The sequence below is a fragment of the Rhyacophila brunnea genome, unplaced genomic scaffold, assembly GCF_057557595.1.
Source record: "Rhyacophila brunnea isolate RB1 unplaced genomic scaffold, BYU_Rbru_1.0 scaffold_13, whole genome shotgun sequence".
NCBI classification, from domain to species: domain Eukaryota; kingdom Metazoa; phylum Arthropoda; class Insecta; order Trichoptera; family Rhyacophilidae; genus Rhyacophila; species Rhyacophila brunnea.
The window spans coordinates 14,457,331-14,473,767 of NW_028232785.1; positions in this window are offsets into that span (position 1 = coordinate 14,457,331).

Sequence of the window (16,437 nt, forward strand, 5' to 3'; positions counted from 1 at the left end):
CAGGGAATTATTATTGATTTATCTAAATTTAATAAATGAAGGCGTCCCCCGAAAAGGGGTCTATATGCAAAAACAAAATTGTCCAGGAGAGGAAAAAAACATTTTATTCGATCATGCGGACTTTTGGAGTACCTATATCTGTGATAATAATAATTATTTATGTTCACGAAAGCACCTTCATCATTGACATTTTTCTTGGATAATAAAATAAATCATAATATTATACCCCTCTTCTACGGTAAGCATTTTAGTATCGCTATCTCAAAAACTGTGGCAGATAAAAGAATAAAACTTTCCAATAACGTGAGCAATGCTATATAGACCCTTTTTAGTACTTAAATAAAATCACTTTTTGACATGATGTATTATATAGACCCCTTTACGAGGGACGCCTTCAAACTATAATGGCACTCTAGGTTTATATTATATATATTAAATCCAGTATTGTAATGTAAAAATGTAAATGTAACAAAGACGAAAGTCATGTTCAACTGCTTTGCAGGCCAAAAAGAGATCCTCATCAAATGGCACTCAGCTCGTACAATCTATCTGGGACAAGTGCCTATAGTTGAATGTATATTTGATGAAATTGTTCGCAGAGTAAAGCTAGGCTGGAGTGCTTTTGGCCGTCTGAATAATGTCTTCAAAAGTGACCTTCCACTGTGCCTAAAGCGCAAAGTGTTCAACCCGTGTGTGCTTCCCGTGATCACAATATATGCGTGTGAAACATGGACCCTAAGTAAAAGAGAGATCCAGAAACTAAGAGTAGCACAACGTGGTATGGAGAGGTGCATGCTGGGCATAACGCGAAAGAACAAAAAGGGGAATGAGTGGATAAGGAAGCAGGCAAGGGTTTGCGATGTAAAAGAGTTTATTAAAATCCTTAAATAGAGATGGGCTGGACACATAGCTCGCAGAAGAGACAATCGTTGGACCAATCTAGTCATCCAGTGGTATCCAAGAAGTACAAAACGTCCGAAAAGTAGACCTAGAGGCCGCTGGATCGATGAAATGATATATTTCTGCGGAAGTACGCGGCAACCCAATGCACAGGACCAAGAGAAGTGGAAGCAGCTTGAAGAGGCCTTCATCCAGCAGTGGATAGATTCAGGCTGATGATGATGAAATCCAGTACACTTTCAACAGACGACAAGGCGTAGGTACCTACTACAATTTTTGCGGAAATACTAAAATCAATGCTTGTACAGCGTACCTACTTTTGGTGACAAAAATATGACAGCACTGGTACGAAGGCATCGCTCGTTGTCATTGACGTCCTATTGGGGTAGGCAGAATAAGCGCCGCTTGGGGTGGCAGTTACTCGAATGGCGGCAAATCGAGGATAATCATTTGATATATATAGAAATAGCTACCTACTTAAGCTAAGTAATAACGAAAATATCTTTCCATTAAAAATTCAGCTCACTGGTTGGAAACAAAATGTATTTTAACATAAAAGGTTTAACAGGACTGTATTTTTTGTTGGGTTCGCGACGTCTAGTTTACTTGCCCTTTGACGTACTCGGTGACCAGAAACGACACGTTCGTGGACGATGAAAAATACTGTATACAAAAATGTGGCGGTATTTTGGCTCTGTCCACGGGCGGCATTTTGTCTAGGGACGTCACTGCTCGTTGTGGACCAATCGAAATTGCCTCCTGTCTTTGAGGCTTGTGGCAAGGAAGTGATAGGTACTTTCATTCAAATAATTGCAGGTAAGACATCGACAACGAGGCAGGGTAAATATACTTTGAAGCGCCTAGTTTCAAAAGCCCCTAAAACGGTTTTTGAAAATTTTTGAGTCAGATATGTAGTTAGATGGATATTTTTGTGAGCTATATGATGGCCTACGATTGAACTTTAAAATACGCCAAAATTCGTCAATACGTATGATCAAAAATTAGGGTAAATTTCAAAACTCGCTAAAATGGTTGAGTGTGTTTTTCAAATACCGCTAAAATGGAAAGCCAAAATACTCTTTAGAATGTATCAAATTAAAAAATAAATACATAAAGTTCGCAGATTTAATAGATATGATTTTTTCTCATTTTTCTCAAAACTACCTAAAATCGTTTTAGGGGCTTTTGAACCTAGGCGCTTCATTTCATTCTTACTCCCGTATATTCCTCTGCTCCAGGTATAAACTGCTACAGAGAAGTGAGATTTAATAACAGTGGACAGCCAATGGGATTAATGAACAATATCATAGTTTTAATGAAAGCTCACTTTAGCTTAGTCAGTATCCTCTGAACCTACTGATGATTAAAATTATTGTTATTGAAGTTATACTTCTTTTGGCGTGTTCGGGAAATCAGATCAGAGTGTATTTTTGGCGTGTGACCTGTAACACATAATTTATTTTTTCACATGAAAAAAACGTACTCGATTGGATTCGAACCACCGATCGTTCGGTTATCAGCCGAACGCACTACCTTTGCGCCACAGTATGATACTGCAATCGTGACGACGTACAGTATAATTTTACAGTTTGAAATTATTCCGTTGCTTAGGCAGCGAATTTATTATTGTCGGCCATTTGCAATTCCTTACGTAAACAAACGACTATGAGCGTTTGAAATTTGGAATGGTCATATTTTCAATATAAAAAGCCATGTAGATAGAACTCCGGCATACTGCTAATTCCCATATTTGACATTAGATGACTCTGAAATGAACGTATATGATAGAATATGGCTAATGGAACCTTTTCACACCAAAAAGTCATTTTAGGCCAAAATGTCAGTTAGAACCTTTTCAAAGTAAGATTTGGTACTTAAAAAATAAACTAAAAATAAAAACAACGAGATACTATTATGTAATTTAGTAATATAAGTTAAAGTGTATAGAAATAAACCAACGGCGTTCCGATAAGCGATTCTTTTTCTTGAGTGTGTAATTTAACAAGATAATTAAGAGGTAATTAAATAATCTAGTTTATCACAAGTATGGTTTTTGTTTTGTTACGCCAAAGAAGTATACCTTCTAACGCGCGTACATAAGTAAGTACACACGGATTTTTTTTATTTCTCTATTTTTTACATTATCTCTATTGAGTTTTTTATTTCTCTAATTAAACAATTTTTATTTAAAACACTAATTTTAATGCAATGTAGGTACCTAAAATGTATATGAAAAAGGTTAATTTTTCCTATAAAAACTTTGAAGCCGCATCTGCAAGTCTGTTGGAAGCTTATGCGTTCATTTTCAAACTATATGGCCTATACTAACTGCAAAAGTCTATAATATACGTACCTAATTAAAAAAAAAACATTTAACCATTTAGGATTAAATACACAAAACAAAACAATACAAACGGTAGGTACAAATTTTAGCAGTCCACTGCAATTAATTAAATTATTAAAATGGTACTGAAGATCATGTCATTTGCAGTTACTAACTACCCTATAGTTCTCAGTGTTCGATATGGACTTCTTGTATAATTATTGAAATTAGTACGAAACATACCACCGCCTTCTTCCGCCTGAGCATAACTTTTTGCACAAGCAACGAGTGGTTCACTTTTCAGCTGTCAAAATCAGATCCCAGATTGCTTGACATATTGATTCGCCATTTCTCGTTTCAAATATTGAACTATAAAAAATGCTCAAATCAAATATATTAACTATCAGTGTAATTTATAAATATTATACATTCCAGTTATTCATCAGCTGTCAAAGTCAGACTAGTCCTTAACAGAAAAACCGGTGGTAATGTCGATTTCCTAAAAATATGTGACATTGATCTATGCAATACATTTGTAGGTGTATTAATGCTAGTGTATTATTTATCATTTAACTCGTCTATCCAAATCAAACCATTCCCTGTATCAAGACAGCTGGAAATATCGATTTGTAATAGCATAATACTTCCAATTATTAATAACACAAAACCACTAAATCAGATGAACTGCAAGGTCTCCAAGCTACGTTAAAATAATCTGAAACTAAGAATACCTACTCCGACAAGTGAATACGACAGACGCGTCAATATGAGCACTCTATATATATTGACAGGTCATCCATAGACAACAAGAGGGGCGGAAAGGTAGGACCAGTCGTGAATGTATCGGCTTTCTCTTCAGTCGGCAATGAATATACGCATTTTGACTCGCTGCCTCAATACGAGGGTAACACTACCTAATTGACCAAATGTCAGTTTTGACTTATGAATTACAAAATATGGAGAATTAGTTGAAGTTTCTGGGCAAGGCTGCACTATATATTTGTAGAAATATATTTTAATATTTCAAATAAATTTGACAGAGTATAATTATTAAGTAGATAAATAATACATTGTTTTAGTGCAATACTACACGGTATCACATAAATTGATTTAATTTAAATATGGGAGTGAATTTAGGGTGGTTTAGATTTAAATGTTCACTTTTTACGATATTTACATAATAATAATTTATAAATAGGTAGGTAGGTACTTTATTATCTATTACTCTCTTATTGGTATTCAAAAACTTTGACAACCATTATCTCCAAACAGGTTTATGTCAAGAAGGGCATAGTTTCAAATCCCCCTAAAACGGTTTTCGAAAAATTTTGAGTTAGATATTATATGTTTTTAGATGGATATTTTTGATATCTACCTATATAATAGTCAAAGTTGAACGGTAAAAAACGCCAAAAACCATCAATACGTATGTAGGGAGTAAAATGATATTGACGCGCGTGTTTGAACATGTACCGTTTAAAAAAATAAAAAAAAATTCGGTTAGGTACATGTTCAAACACGCGCGTTAACATCATTTTACTCCCTAATTCAATTTTAGTTTGTCAATTTATGGCTACGGCCATATGTTGTAGCTTAGCCACTGGGGAATGCCAAAAGAAATGGCGTATTTCAAAAAAACACTACCTTATTCTTAGGTCAATAATTATTATAAAGCAATCATTATTCGTAAGATGTTTACCACACTTGAATGGTCAAAGACATAGCTTATAATTAGTATCTTTAGAATTATCTTCAAATGTGTTAATCTTGCTCATTTTTTGAATAATAAAATGCCTAATTCTTGTCAAATTTGAGATCACAGAGATTATCAATATAATTTTCTATCGTAAATATTTTACTAAAATTATCTCGTCATAAATTATACTAATGGTTTTATAAATGCGTTTAAAAATTAATAAATGTAAAAAATCATAACACCACTGCACATTCATGTACCGAAGTATGACTTTATTCTAAAACATTAAAGCGAGAGGTTTAAAAGAATACTATTTTATGTTATAAAAATACTTTATGCAGTCATCAAATGTTTAAAGTAAATATAAAGGATAATAAGGCTTCAAAATTATATAAATAGATTATATACAACGTTTAAGGAATGTCCAGGATCATGGTTTGAAAATGCAATAAAAGCTCAATTTTGACCTACACCGAGCACATCTCCCCTTAAGAAGGTTTTCAGACGGTAAAGTTTGAAATAAGGAACATTTTGGTACTAACTCAATGTCATTTTTTCGAATTAGTGTCTTCTGCCAGAACAGTGACGGTATGAATTAAATAATAAATACATTCAGTTCACAGATTTAGTAGATGAGGTTTTCTTATTTTTCTCAAAACTACCTACTTAGCCGTTTAGGGGGTTTTGAAACTAAGCACTTCATTAACAGTGTACCTACCTATGTACTGAGGTATAACGTTTGAGTCTGAACGTTTAACGTTTTGAAAATTGAGCGTAACGCTTATAATGAGTAAATTCAGTCGGTCCTATCTTCCTCGTATTAACCAATGTCGACTGTAATAATAATAATATGTAAGTGGGTAGATGGCGGTATATCGACTACTAATAGATCCCCGTAGGGTAGATGGTATAAAATTGATATATGCGGGTCAAACAAAAAACAAATAACATTATTGACGTGGGTGTGAAATTATTTAGCGGATACGTGCACAATATTATAACTATCGCCTAAGATAGAATGAAAAAAGTTAAAATAAAGAGGCAATAATTTAACTTAAATGAAAAAAACAATTTTTCAACGGGTCTGTTGGTTGTGTTTGGGGGGTAGTCGGCTCTGCAGGGTTGTTTGAAGTCGGGACGGTGTCAGTTTCTGGTATCTCTTCTGCTGGGGGATCTGTGGGAAGCGCCTTAGACATCATATTATTGTGTTTAAACATAGTCGGTCGTCCTTTATAGTCTATCCAAAACGTGCCGGCATCAGCCTGCAATAGTATCTTATATGCATTAGCCTCTCGACCATCCGGCTACACCGACCCTTTGAGCCTATTATGGCACACTACCCGGTTTGCCATAGATTCTCTCATGAACTCGAGTTCTCCTGAGGCCTCGGGGTTGAGTCGAGCATGCAACTCGCTAGGTGGAGAGATCTCGTTTCCCAGTAAGGCCAGGCTGGGTGTCATATCAGTGACAGCGTTCCGTCGTTCACTCAGGGCGTATCTACCAATGGAGTCAAAAAACTTCGCTAACACACAGCAAACCATTGTAAATGTGAGTAATTTTTGAAGTTATACTTCTTTTGGGGCGTTTGGTAGAGAGTGAAATTGAAAGCTACGCGCGCACACCGTTACGAAAGACGTGACAGTATTAATTTAGGCGCGTGATCGAGGTCTACCCAACGTGCATGTGCGAAGTCAGTTGCACATAAACGCAAGTTTGATAGTCAAATTCTTCCGTAATAATAAAAACAACGAGAAATAATTATATAATTTATTTATAAGTTAGAGTGTACAGAAATAAACCAGCGGCGCTCTAATAAGCGGCCCTCCTGCCCTTTTGCGATGCCGAAGACTAACGCGGAAAATTGTCGGCACTATCGTTTGCGAAAAAATCTAAAAATGCAGCTCAGCCTCGACCAGGAGTGTCTGTACCAATTCAAAAAGACTTGGCAGCAGCAGAACGCATATAGACCACAAAAGAAGAATATTGAAATGGCTTTGAATGAATATGAGTCACTAAATCACGGATCTTCTAGTGTTTTAGGAAATCCAGATATGCATGCTAAAACTCCTGAGCCTATTAATATGAGAGTGGACCAGGTTGATGAAAACGTAAGCGATTCATCAGTGTCTCCTATAGCAAATGATAATCGTAATTGAAGTATTGTTCAAGCTCAGGTACATGAACACGATTCTTCTACATTTGATAATTGTTATACAGCATTGAAAACTGCTTCACTAACATCAACGGACAACCATCAACGGTTTCGAGCTCAGAGAAAAAAACAACAACCAATTGACACGTCACATATGTTGCGATTAATCGAGAATTACCTCAACCAAGTATATATATGAATCACATTTAAACACTTCTGGGGCCTTATGTTGTAACTTTCGAGTTGAAGTCACCCGGTTGACATGACATCATATGACATCATTGTGACGTACTACCGGAGTGATAATAGCATTCTATAAATTAACGCTACTCAAATACTGGCGTTATTCATTGTCCCCATACACTAATAGGTGTTTCAGCATAATAATATCTATGGTGAGCCGTGTGCTTGGGCGGCTCGCCTCGATGCGTGTATTGAGGTTACGTCACAATTACGTCATGTCGTCGGGTGACTTCATGTCACAAGTTATAACATAAGGCCCCAGGACTGCCAGTAGTCAATGATTAAGTTGCTATGGACCAAATCTCATATTTGCCATACAGCGGTTATAATCGATTCAGAAGTGCCCATGATGAATTAAAAAAAATCTCAAATAATTCATTTGGACATGGGTGTTCCGTATGTGATAGATTGTGGTTCAAAGATGATTTAAAACCTCCATCTTCTGGACATGAAGAAATTTTAACCAAGATTATACCTAATATTATATTTTTGAAGCAAATATTAAACTATGCACCACATGCGTTCAAGCTAATAATAAAAATAAAATACCTACCATTAATGTCAATGTATAACGGTTTCAAATTTCAAGGAATACCTCATGATCTCCCATCGTTGGATTTCATTTGATAAAGACTTATATCACCACGTATTCCTTTCATGCAGATCGGACATATGAATGGTCAATATGGTATTTTTTACGGTCAAATAATTAATGTGCCTGTTTCAGTTAATACATTCACTGCTGACATGTTAATTACTAATTAATTACCACATTTAATTATCATGCTAATAGTATCTAATGGCAACGCGCCAGTAATGTTGTCAGCTCTAAGGCTAAGGCCAGATAGGCAGGTGCCTTGCTTGGTGGCTACGTGCTAGGTGGCATATCCTAGTAAACGAACGCACACTATTCTATCGCAATGGCCACACTGCACACTTCGCGCCTCGCTACCTGAGTCTCCCGGCGAAACAACGTGTTGTTTATTTTTATGTGTCACCTGGTGATTTTGCCATTGTCTATGGATTTTTCAAGATGGCGGATGTTTCTTCAGTAAAGCGTCAATTACATTTAGCTTCTTTACGAGCTGTTTGTTGGCGAATTTACAATCTGCCTGTAAAGTCGCCTACTGTAATCATCGAAAAAGCTAACAAGCTTGTTGTAAACACTCTAACGAGAAAAGTTGAAAGCCCGTCAACTTTACACGCTACACGCCGGCGTATGGGCCTACTGCATCTGCGCAGTAGAGCGCAGTAGCAACCTCCCGGTAAAAAAACGAACTACGTTCTGTCAAAATAGTCGCTGGCTTGTGGCTTCTCAGCGAATGGAAAGTTTTGTGTAATCATCAAATCGCAATAGCTGAATCGCCCACTTTTAAATTCGCCAACAAACAGCTCGTAAAGAAGCTCAATGTAATTGACGATTAATCAGTATGACAAACGTCAAACAACGTATATTTTGAGGATATGAATAATTGACAGTACGCACGCAACAGGTTCGAATTTGCGAATTTCGAAACTTTAAACTTAAATTCTCTGTGAGAAAAATAGCTTTCTGGTTAGTTTTGAGAGTGATATATCGTTGTTGACTTGAGCGCTCACAAATATCAAATGAATTTGTACCTAAGCACGTAGCCTGCAATGTGGCAGTAGTGTTAGTAGTAAATCATAGCACCTAGCTCAGGACTAGCGAAGTACCTGCCTATCTGGCCGAAGCTTAAATGAATTAATACGATGGTCAAATCTCTTCCTAGAAATATTGATGACGACTATTGTATAAATGTACATAGGTATTAAGCGTAAGATAATTCATCGGTCCAGTTACTTACCTACATGGTATTGTTAACAAGCGTACAATTGAAACTTGGCTACAATTTTTGATACCGTCTCTGTTGTATATGTTACGACGAATGTGCGAAATTTACTATTAAATGAAATGGGCAAAATGTTGGCTAATTCATGTAATAATCAAGCCTGTTACCTTATTCATGAATAAGGTAAATTTTCTGCCGAGTACGTGAATTCGCCAGGGTATGGAATTCTTAAACTGTCAACATGACAGTAAAACAAGTAAATTTAATACGGATGGTTTTATTAGTTATAATTGTACATAATATAATATTATTATTATTAGGTTAGGTTAGGTAAGGTTTTTAATTCTGAATTATTCAACTGAATTTCCATTTTGAGGTTAGCTAACAAGTGTCAACAAACTATCACAAACATATATACGATCATTGCACGATTGATACCCAGGAACAAATCAAACCGCGAAAATACCTTTCAATAAAATTCTCCCGTTATCATATTATTATAGTTCTAGATTTTTTTTGCGCATAGTAAATGGATATGAACGTCATTGTAGTTATTGATTGGTATATTTTTTTATTATAATCAATGACATTTGACACATTTGGTTAGTTTGATTAGTTGCAAAAAATACCACCGAAGCGCGATCATCTATTTTGACCATAGATAATATACGTACATTTTGATCAATGCATGAGCATTTGACACATTTAGTTTAGTTGCAAAAAATACGCTACTATCTAATTTGTCCAATGCATGAACTAGATAGAAAAATTACTGCCGAATTCACGCACTCGCCAGATATTTTATCTAATTCATGAATAAGGCAACGGGCTTGCATTTTTCATGATTTAGGCAATATTTTGCTCATTTCATGTAATAGACAATTTCGCACATTCGGCGTAACATATACAATGTAGGATAGTATAATTGATTATTCATTTTTTTGTTTTGTTACGCCAAAGAAGTATAACTTCTAACGTGCGTACATAAGTACATGCACCAATTTTTTTAAATAAAATCACAGGACTCCGGATCCTTGCAGAATACGTGTTGCGTGTGCTTGAGAAAAGGCGCCCTTTCACTAAGTATATAGATGGCATTTTTATTACGTTTTGAGCAATGATATTAACTACTGTACAACAAGATTTAGGCACAAGCCGTAAGGCGCTGTTGTCAACTGAATGGAAGAGCTTGTTAGTTTATAATGGAAGAGCGGTTAAAAATGGGAGGAGCATGTTAGTTCACAGTTTTAACACGTAGCCAAGAAGATGTTCTTCGACTATACTAACACATATCTACAACACATAGCAACTGGATTACATACACAGCCAATATATTCGATCCACTTTATATCATTTGAAAGGTAAACAAAAATATTATTAAACGAAAGGTTGTTTTAAGCAAATACGGTGGTCTGGTTGGTAGAGCGATATCCGTAAGCCACGGGTCATTTATATGCAATCCCGCGGCTAGTAAAATTACATGTTGTTTTTCAATGTACGTTGGATTCAGTCACAACGGACTAAAGTACTTCAACTGTATCTTAAGATGGCGCTGACTCAGTGCAGGGTAACAATTAATAGGTTGGAAGAATGTTTCCTACCATTTCTCGCAATTAAGATGGTAAATTTTCGGCCAAGAGCGAAACCACACGGGCGCTGCGTTGAGAGACCGCTGTATTCCGTCTGCGAGTGGGAGTGAGTACGCAATAGCGGTGCGTTCTCACTTCCGCTCGCAGTCGGAATACAGTGGTCTCGCGACACAGCGCATACGCAGCGCTCGTGTGGCTTCGCTCTTAGGAGCGAATATGGTAATTTACTTTTCCTACCTGATTTACTGGCCCGTATTCCGAATGCAAGCAATCCGGCTGTGTGTCTTCATAATTGATTTGGAGTGATGTGTCCTCAACAAGTTCATTCATGACATCGACTCGTTTATTGGCAAGGTTATTTTTAATGTACTGAAAATACAATACTACATTATAATATGATTTTACCCCTACTGCATCAACATGTATGTCAATAATATCAGTTTATCCTCTAAGACAGTACTTCCCAAACTGGGTGGCGTGGCCCCCCAGGGGACAATGGAGCTTTACCAGGGAGTTGCGAAACATTTCAGTAAGTATTTGAAAAAACAAAAGTTATAAAGTGATCACTGGACGATAACTGAAACAAATTAGTCAAAATCTCGAGGTCGAATTTTTACACGATCACAAGACTTTATCCGATATGGATAAGAATTGTATAACTTAGTAAAGAACTTTGCCTCTTTTTTCCTACTTAATTGATGTGTTTTGCTACATATTTGGCGGATTAGTAAATGAACTGAATCTTTCTCTTCAGGGAAAAGATATCAACACTTTAATTTTGAATATCAAACTTCAAGCTTTCTAAAAAAACTTTCTTAGTGGCCAAAAGGTATTAATCAAGGATGCACTGATATGTTTTCATTCTTGAATGAGAGTATCTTACCACCAATGAAATATCACTCTCGACTTCAATTAAAAGTGTTATACTTGATCAGATTGTCGAATCACAACGATTTTTCAACATATTATTATATTATTCTCAAATTTAAATGAATACAAAAACTACAATTGCATAAGAACACGGTTAATTGCTAAATCCTTAAAATATGATCATATTACTTGGGCAGCTTAAGGAGAATTGGCTGATATTAGATCAGATAATTCCCTTGAAATAGAATTTAATGAAAGAAGTCTTGCACAATTTTGGATAAGGTGACAGCAAGAATATTTGTCAATCGCAAAAGCAGCATTGTTAAGGGGGGACATGCTCAGCGTAGGTCAAAATGGAGCTTTTGTTCTATTTTCAAAGCATGATCCAGGACATACCTTAAACGTTGTAGATAATCTATTTATAAGATTTTGACCTAAGAATAAGGTAGTGTTTTTTTGATATAAGCCATTTCTTTTGGCATTCCCCAGTGGTTAAGCTACAACATACGGCCGTAGCCATAAATTGACAAACTATAATTGAAGTAGGGAGTAAAATGATGTTAACGCGCGTGTTTGAACATGTACCTAACCGATTTTTTTTTTAAACGGTAATAACGTATCGTAAATATTTCACTATAATAATGTTGATATAAATTATTCTGATGGTTTTATAAATGCGTTTAAAAATTAATAAATCTAAAAAATCTTAACACCACTGCACATTTATGTACTGAAATATGACTATATTCTAAAATATTAGAGCGAGAAGTTTAAAAGAATACTATTTTATTTAATAAAAATACTTTATGCAGTCATCAAATGTTTAAAATAAATTTAAAGGATAATAAGGCTTCAAAATTATATAAATAGATTATCTACAATGTTTAAGGTATGTCCAGGATCATGCTTTGAAAATAGAAAAAAAAATTTGACCCACGCTGAGCATGTCCGCCCTTAATCATAATTCTTTTTGCGACAACGTACCTAGCCATGCGAAACGACATTTTCATCATATCGACCATGTCCGATCCTAATAGGATCATATGGACATCATAGGATCATAATAAAAAATAAACACAGGTCGTTATAATGGCTTTTTTATAATAACGCCAAACACAGTGCAAACAATACCAATCTACTTTAATTAACCCCCACGTCATGTCAATTCGCACCAGATTAATTATTAGAAAAACAAACAACATATTTTGAATATAATATTGTGTGTATTTGGTAATAATGTTTTCTAAGCGGACGAAACCGGTCTTTACGCAATTATAATATCAACCAATTCAATTACCCACTAAGGGTCTTATGCATGAGATTCCCAAAAACCTTATAGGCTATATACTGCACGTTTGTATGCATGAGTACAAACGTAATTAGCTGTTAAGTGACGTCACGAATGTGAAATCTCATGTGTCATGGTGTTCGTATTATAAAATTTCATTCCCCGATAAATAATTCAAAATTTTGAAATTGTAAATGTGTCTGAAAGTGTGCGAACGGTACCATATAAATTTAATAATTATACATGAATAATTATTATGAACTTTAAATAATTTATCAGCTATTTTACCACATGTATTTTATAATTATTCTACTGTACGAAAGGTTGTATTGCCAATAAACTTTTCCATTTGGTGGCAACACTGAATACATTTGGTGGCAATACTGAATATTATTATGACTAATCAATTATTTGAGCTGATGTCAAAACAGAATAAGAATAAATGACAGAAAATGCAAATGATTTAGACAATAATATGTAATGATCTCTGTATAATATTATCATTTATACCAAGCACCGTATGATACTATTGATGTTTCCAATGTATTTGAGAGTTGTGCCTTGTTTATTACAGTTATCTTACAATAATTAACTAGGTAGGTAGGTACCATAATATTTTGAAGAACGCAGAATGCTTCCAATTGTATATTTTAATGCCAGATACAGCAGTAAGTACATATTTTTGCGGTGGTTTAGCGGAGATATTTTATCGTAATCTTACGTAAGTCCATCTTATGTCTCCATGAGAAATATTGCAAGCGAAATAGGTACGAGGCATTTTATCAGTTACCTACTATCTAGATTAAATAGACTAGGGATCAAAATTATACGTATTTTGTAAACAGCACGACTAGGAACTGTTTTTAAAGTTCGCAAATGTTTTACAGAATCTAAAAAACGAACAAGGGCCTCAACCAAACGTTTGTTGCAATGAATGCAAAATTAAAATGACATTTGAAAGTGACAGCTGAGGCAGCCATTTTTAATGGCGCGTGACGTTAGATCGCTTACGTCACAAACAGTGTTATAAGCTATTCGATGGAAAATCGGTTAAATAGCTTATAAAGAATTTGGGAATCTCATACATACGGCCCTAAGTATATAATTTTACATAACATAACTACTTTTTTTTTTCAAATTCAAATTTATTTATTTTACATAATATGAATACGTGTATTAAATAAGGCTCTACCAAAAAGTAGTATTGCCTGTAGTTACAAAATACCAAGTCATTGCAGTAAAATTTCATGAAGCAGACCGTTTGAAAAATATAGTTTTACAGTGTGAAGCAATCACGGCAGCTTATATAATTTTAGGTATTAAGAACTCGCAAGAGTCAACACACCATCGTCAGCTATTTTATATTGAATGCCGTTGATCACTGCAGTGCTACTTACACCATTATAAATAAAACACGCCAACGGACTTACAATGTCGACAGGTTTAATTATTTTGCTGTATTTTTTTGACTTGCTTGAGGTACTTAGACTATAGTTGAAGTTATTGGCGTTGGTATGTAGAACATTTTTCTATAAAAATGTCAGTTTTTATTATTTTGGTATTTACCGCCTTAATTAATACACGTATTCATATTATGAACATAACAAATTATAAATTTAAAGCGTTCACGACATGACATAAAATAAGTGTTAACAATTTTTAAAATAAAAATACATATAAATATGACTTAATAATACAATAAGTAATAAAATAAGAAATAAAATAAGAAAAGAAATAAAATAAAATATCATAAATAAAAGTAGATGGAAGCACACATAGTGAATTTTGATAGACCCTATCTTAAAAACTTATAAAACAACCTCCACTTAAATTCACTCTCACGTAGGTAGAATATATCAATATCCGAAGCGATTTCATTGAACATGGTTATTGCTTTCCCAATTGGCATTACTAATGGCAGGTTAGTTCTGCACCTTCGAAGAACAAACAACGGATGCCCTTGATTCCTAAGGTAATTATCAGAGACACACAAGCCAACACCACCAAGAATGGCAGAGTTCACATTTACGCCGCGTATAAGTTTGAAAAAATATGTAGCTAAATAAAATCCCTTCTAAATTTTAAGCTACAGTATGTAAGCATACCTAAGAGAAAGTCAGACGGATAATATCTATACAGCCGAAAGTAAAGGAGTCTCAAAATTTTATTTTGCACTCTCTCCACCATAAGGCCGTACTTCAACTGATGCGGGGCCCAAACGATAGACCCACTCTCAAGTCTGCTTCTAACTAAGGAATTATAGAGAAATTTTAAAAGCTCTAATAGTAAGACTATGTAAAAATGTCAAAACGAACTTACCTTATCTAAATCAATCGGTATAACCATTGCCGGCGAATTCTTTACAGTTTTTATAATCGGTGAAAATGTTAAATACTTTCCTTTCACGGCGATCGTATAACTCCCAAGTCGATTTTCGTAATGAGCACACATTTCTTTCGGAAACATACTTTTTTCCTGTTTGTCCTGTTCCTGTTGAAACACACTTAAGTATATCGTTAGCGTCATTAAATTTGTCGATTCTCTGTGAGAATGTGTATCCTAGGTAATCACAATATTAGGTATAATATTATATAACACAGATATTATCGATTGACTAAAGACAAACACTAATTTATCAGGTATGTTTATAATATTTAATAAACTATGAAAAACTAACCTCAGCAGCGTGGTTCGGATCATCTGCATACTTTTGTGTGATGAGAGTATTTGACTCTGGATTATTTCCCTGTAAGGACTTATGGAACCGTGGATGCCCGCCTGCATCAGGTTCGAAGTCACCTCCTTGACGTTTTACGTCCATTTTACGCATCGAAGGCGTTCGTTTTCAAAGAATATCTTGTCCTTTGACACAAACGGAGTCATAGATAAGATAGGTAAATTAGATCATAGACAATATTAGCGTAGTGTATTACTAGATAAAATTGTAAGAAATCAATGTTGTATTCAATTCACCACCCACCGATTAAAAGGCCGTCTAATCTCTTTGACTAAAAGTAATTATAATAATGAGGTTTAATAATGTAATATTATTATACATTATTAGGGTCAGGTTTTGCAGGCTGCTTGGCGTCCAATGACATGGTGGTGATATCATTATACTTAATAATATTGTGAAGTTAAACAGATTAAATAAAATAAATACTATTATATTCGTTGATAGACTGCGAAATCTTTAACGTGAGACCTCCTGGCGGCGTCGCTCGTGTTGTATCTTGTCTATGGTTTTCGATTTCGAAGTATTGAAAGTACTGAAACGCGACAGGAGGGGATGTAGTTCTTTAAGTCGCCTTCCTCCCCTATCACCGTAAAGATTTCGCACTGTAGCACCTTGTTTCCACTTGACAGTTGACATTTTTAATTATAACCAAAACGCCAAACCACTTCTGACTGTCATAAACGGCCAAAGAACTTCTGTTGTTTGTCACAATGTTTTTATTAGCCATAAAAAATAGTAACTACCTAGTAGGTAATAAATACGATACAATTTGTCTCATTTTGAAAAAAAAATGACAAAGAAAATAATGGCAACACGTGACGTGTAACA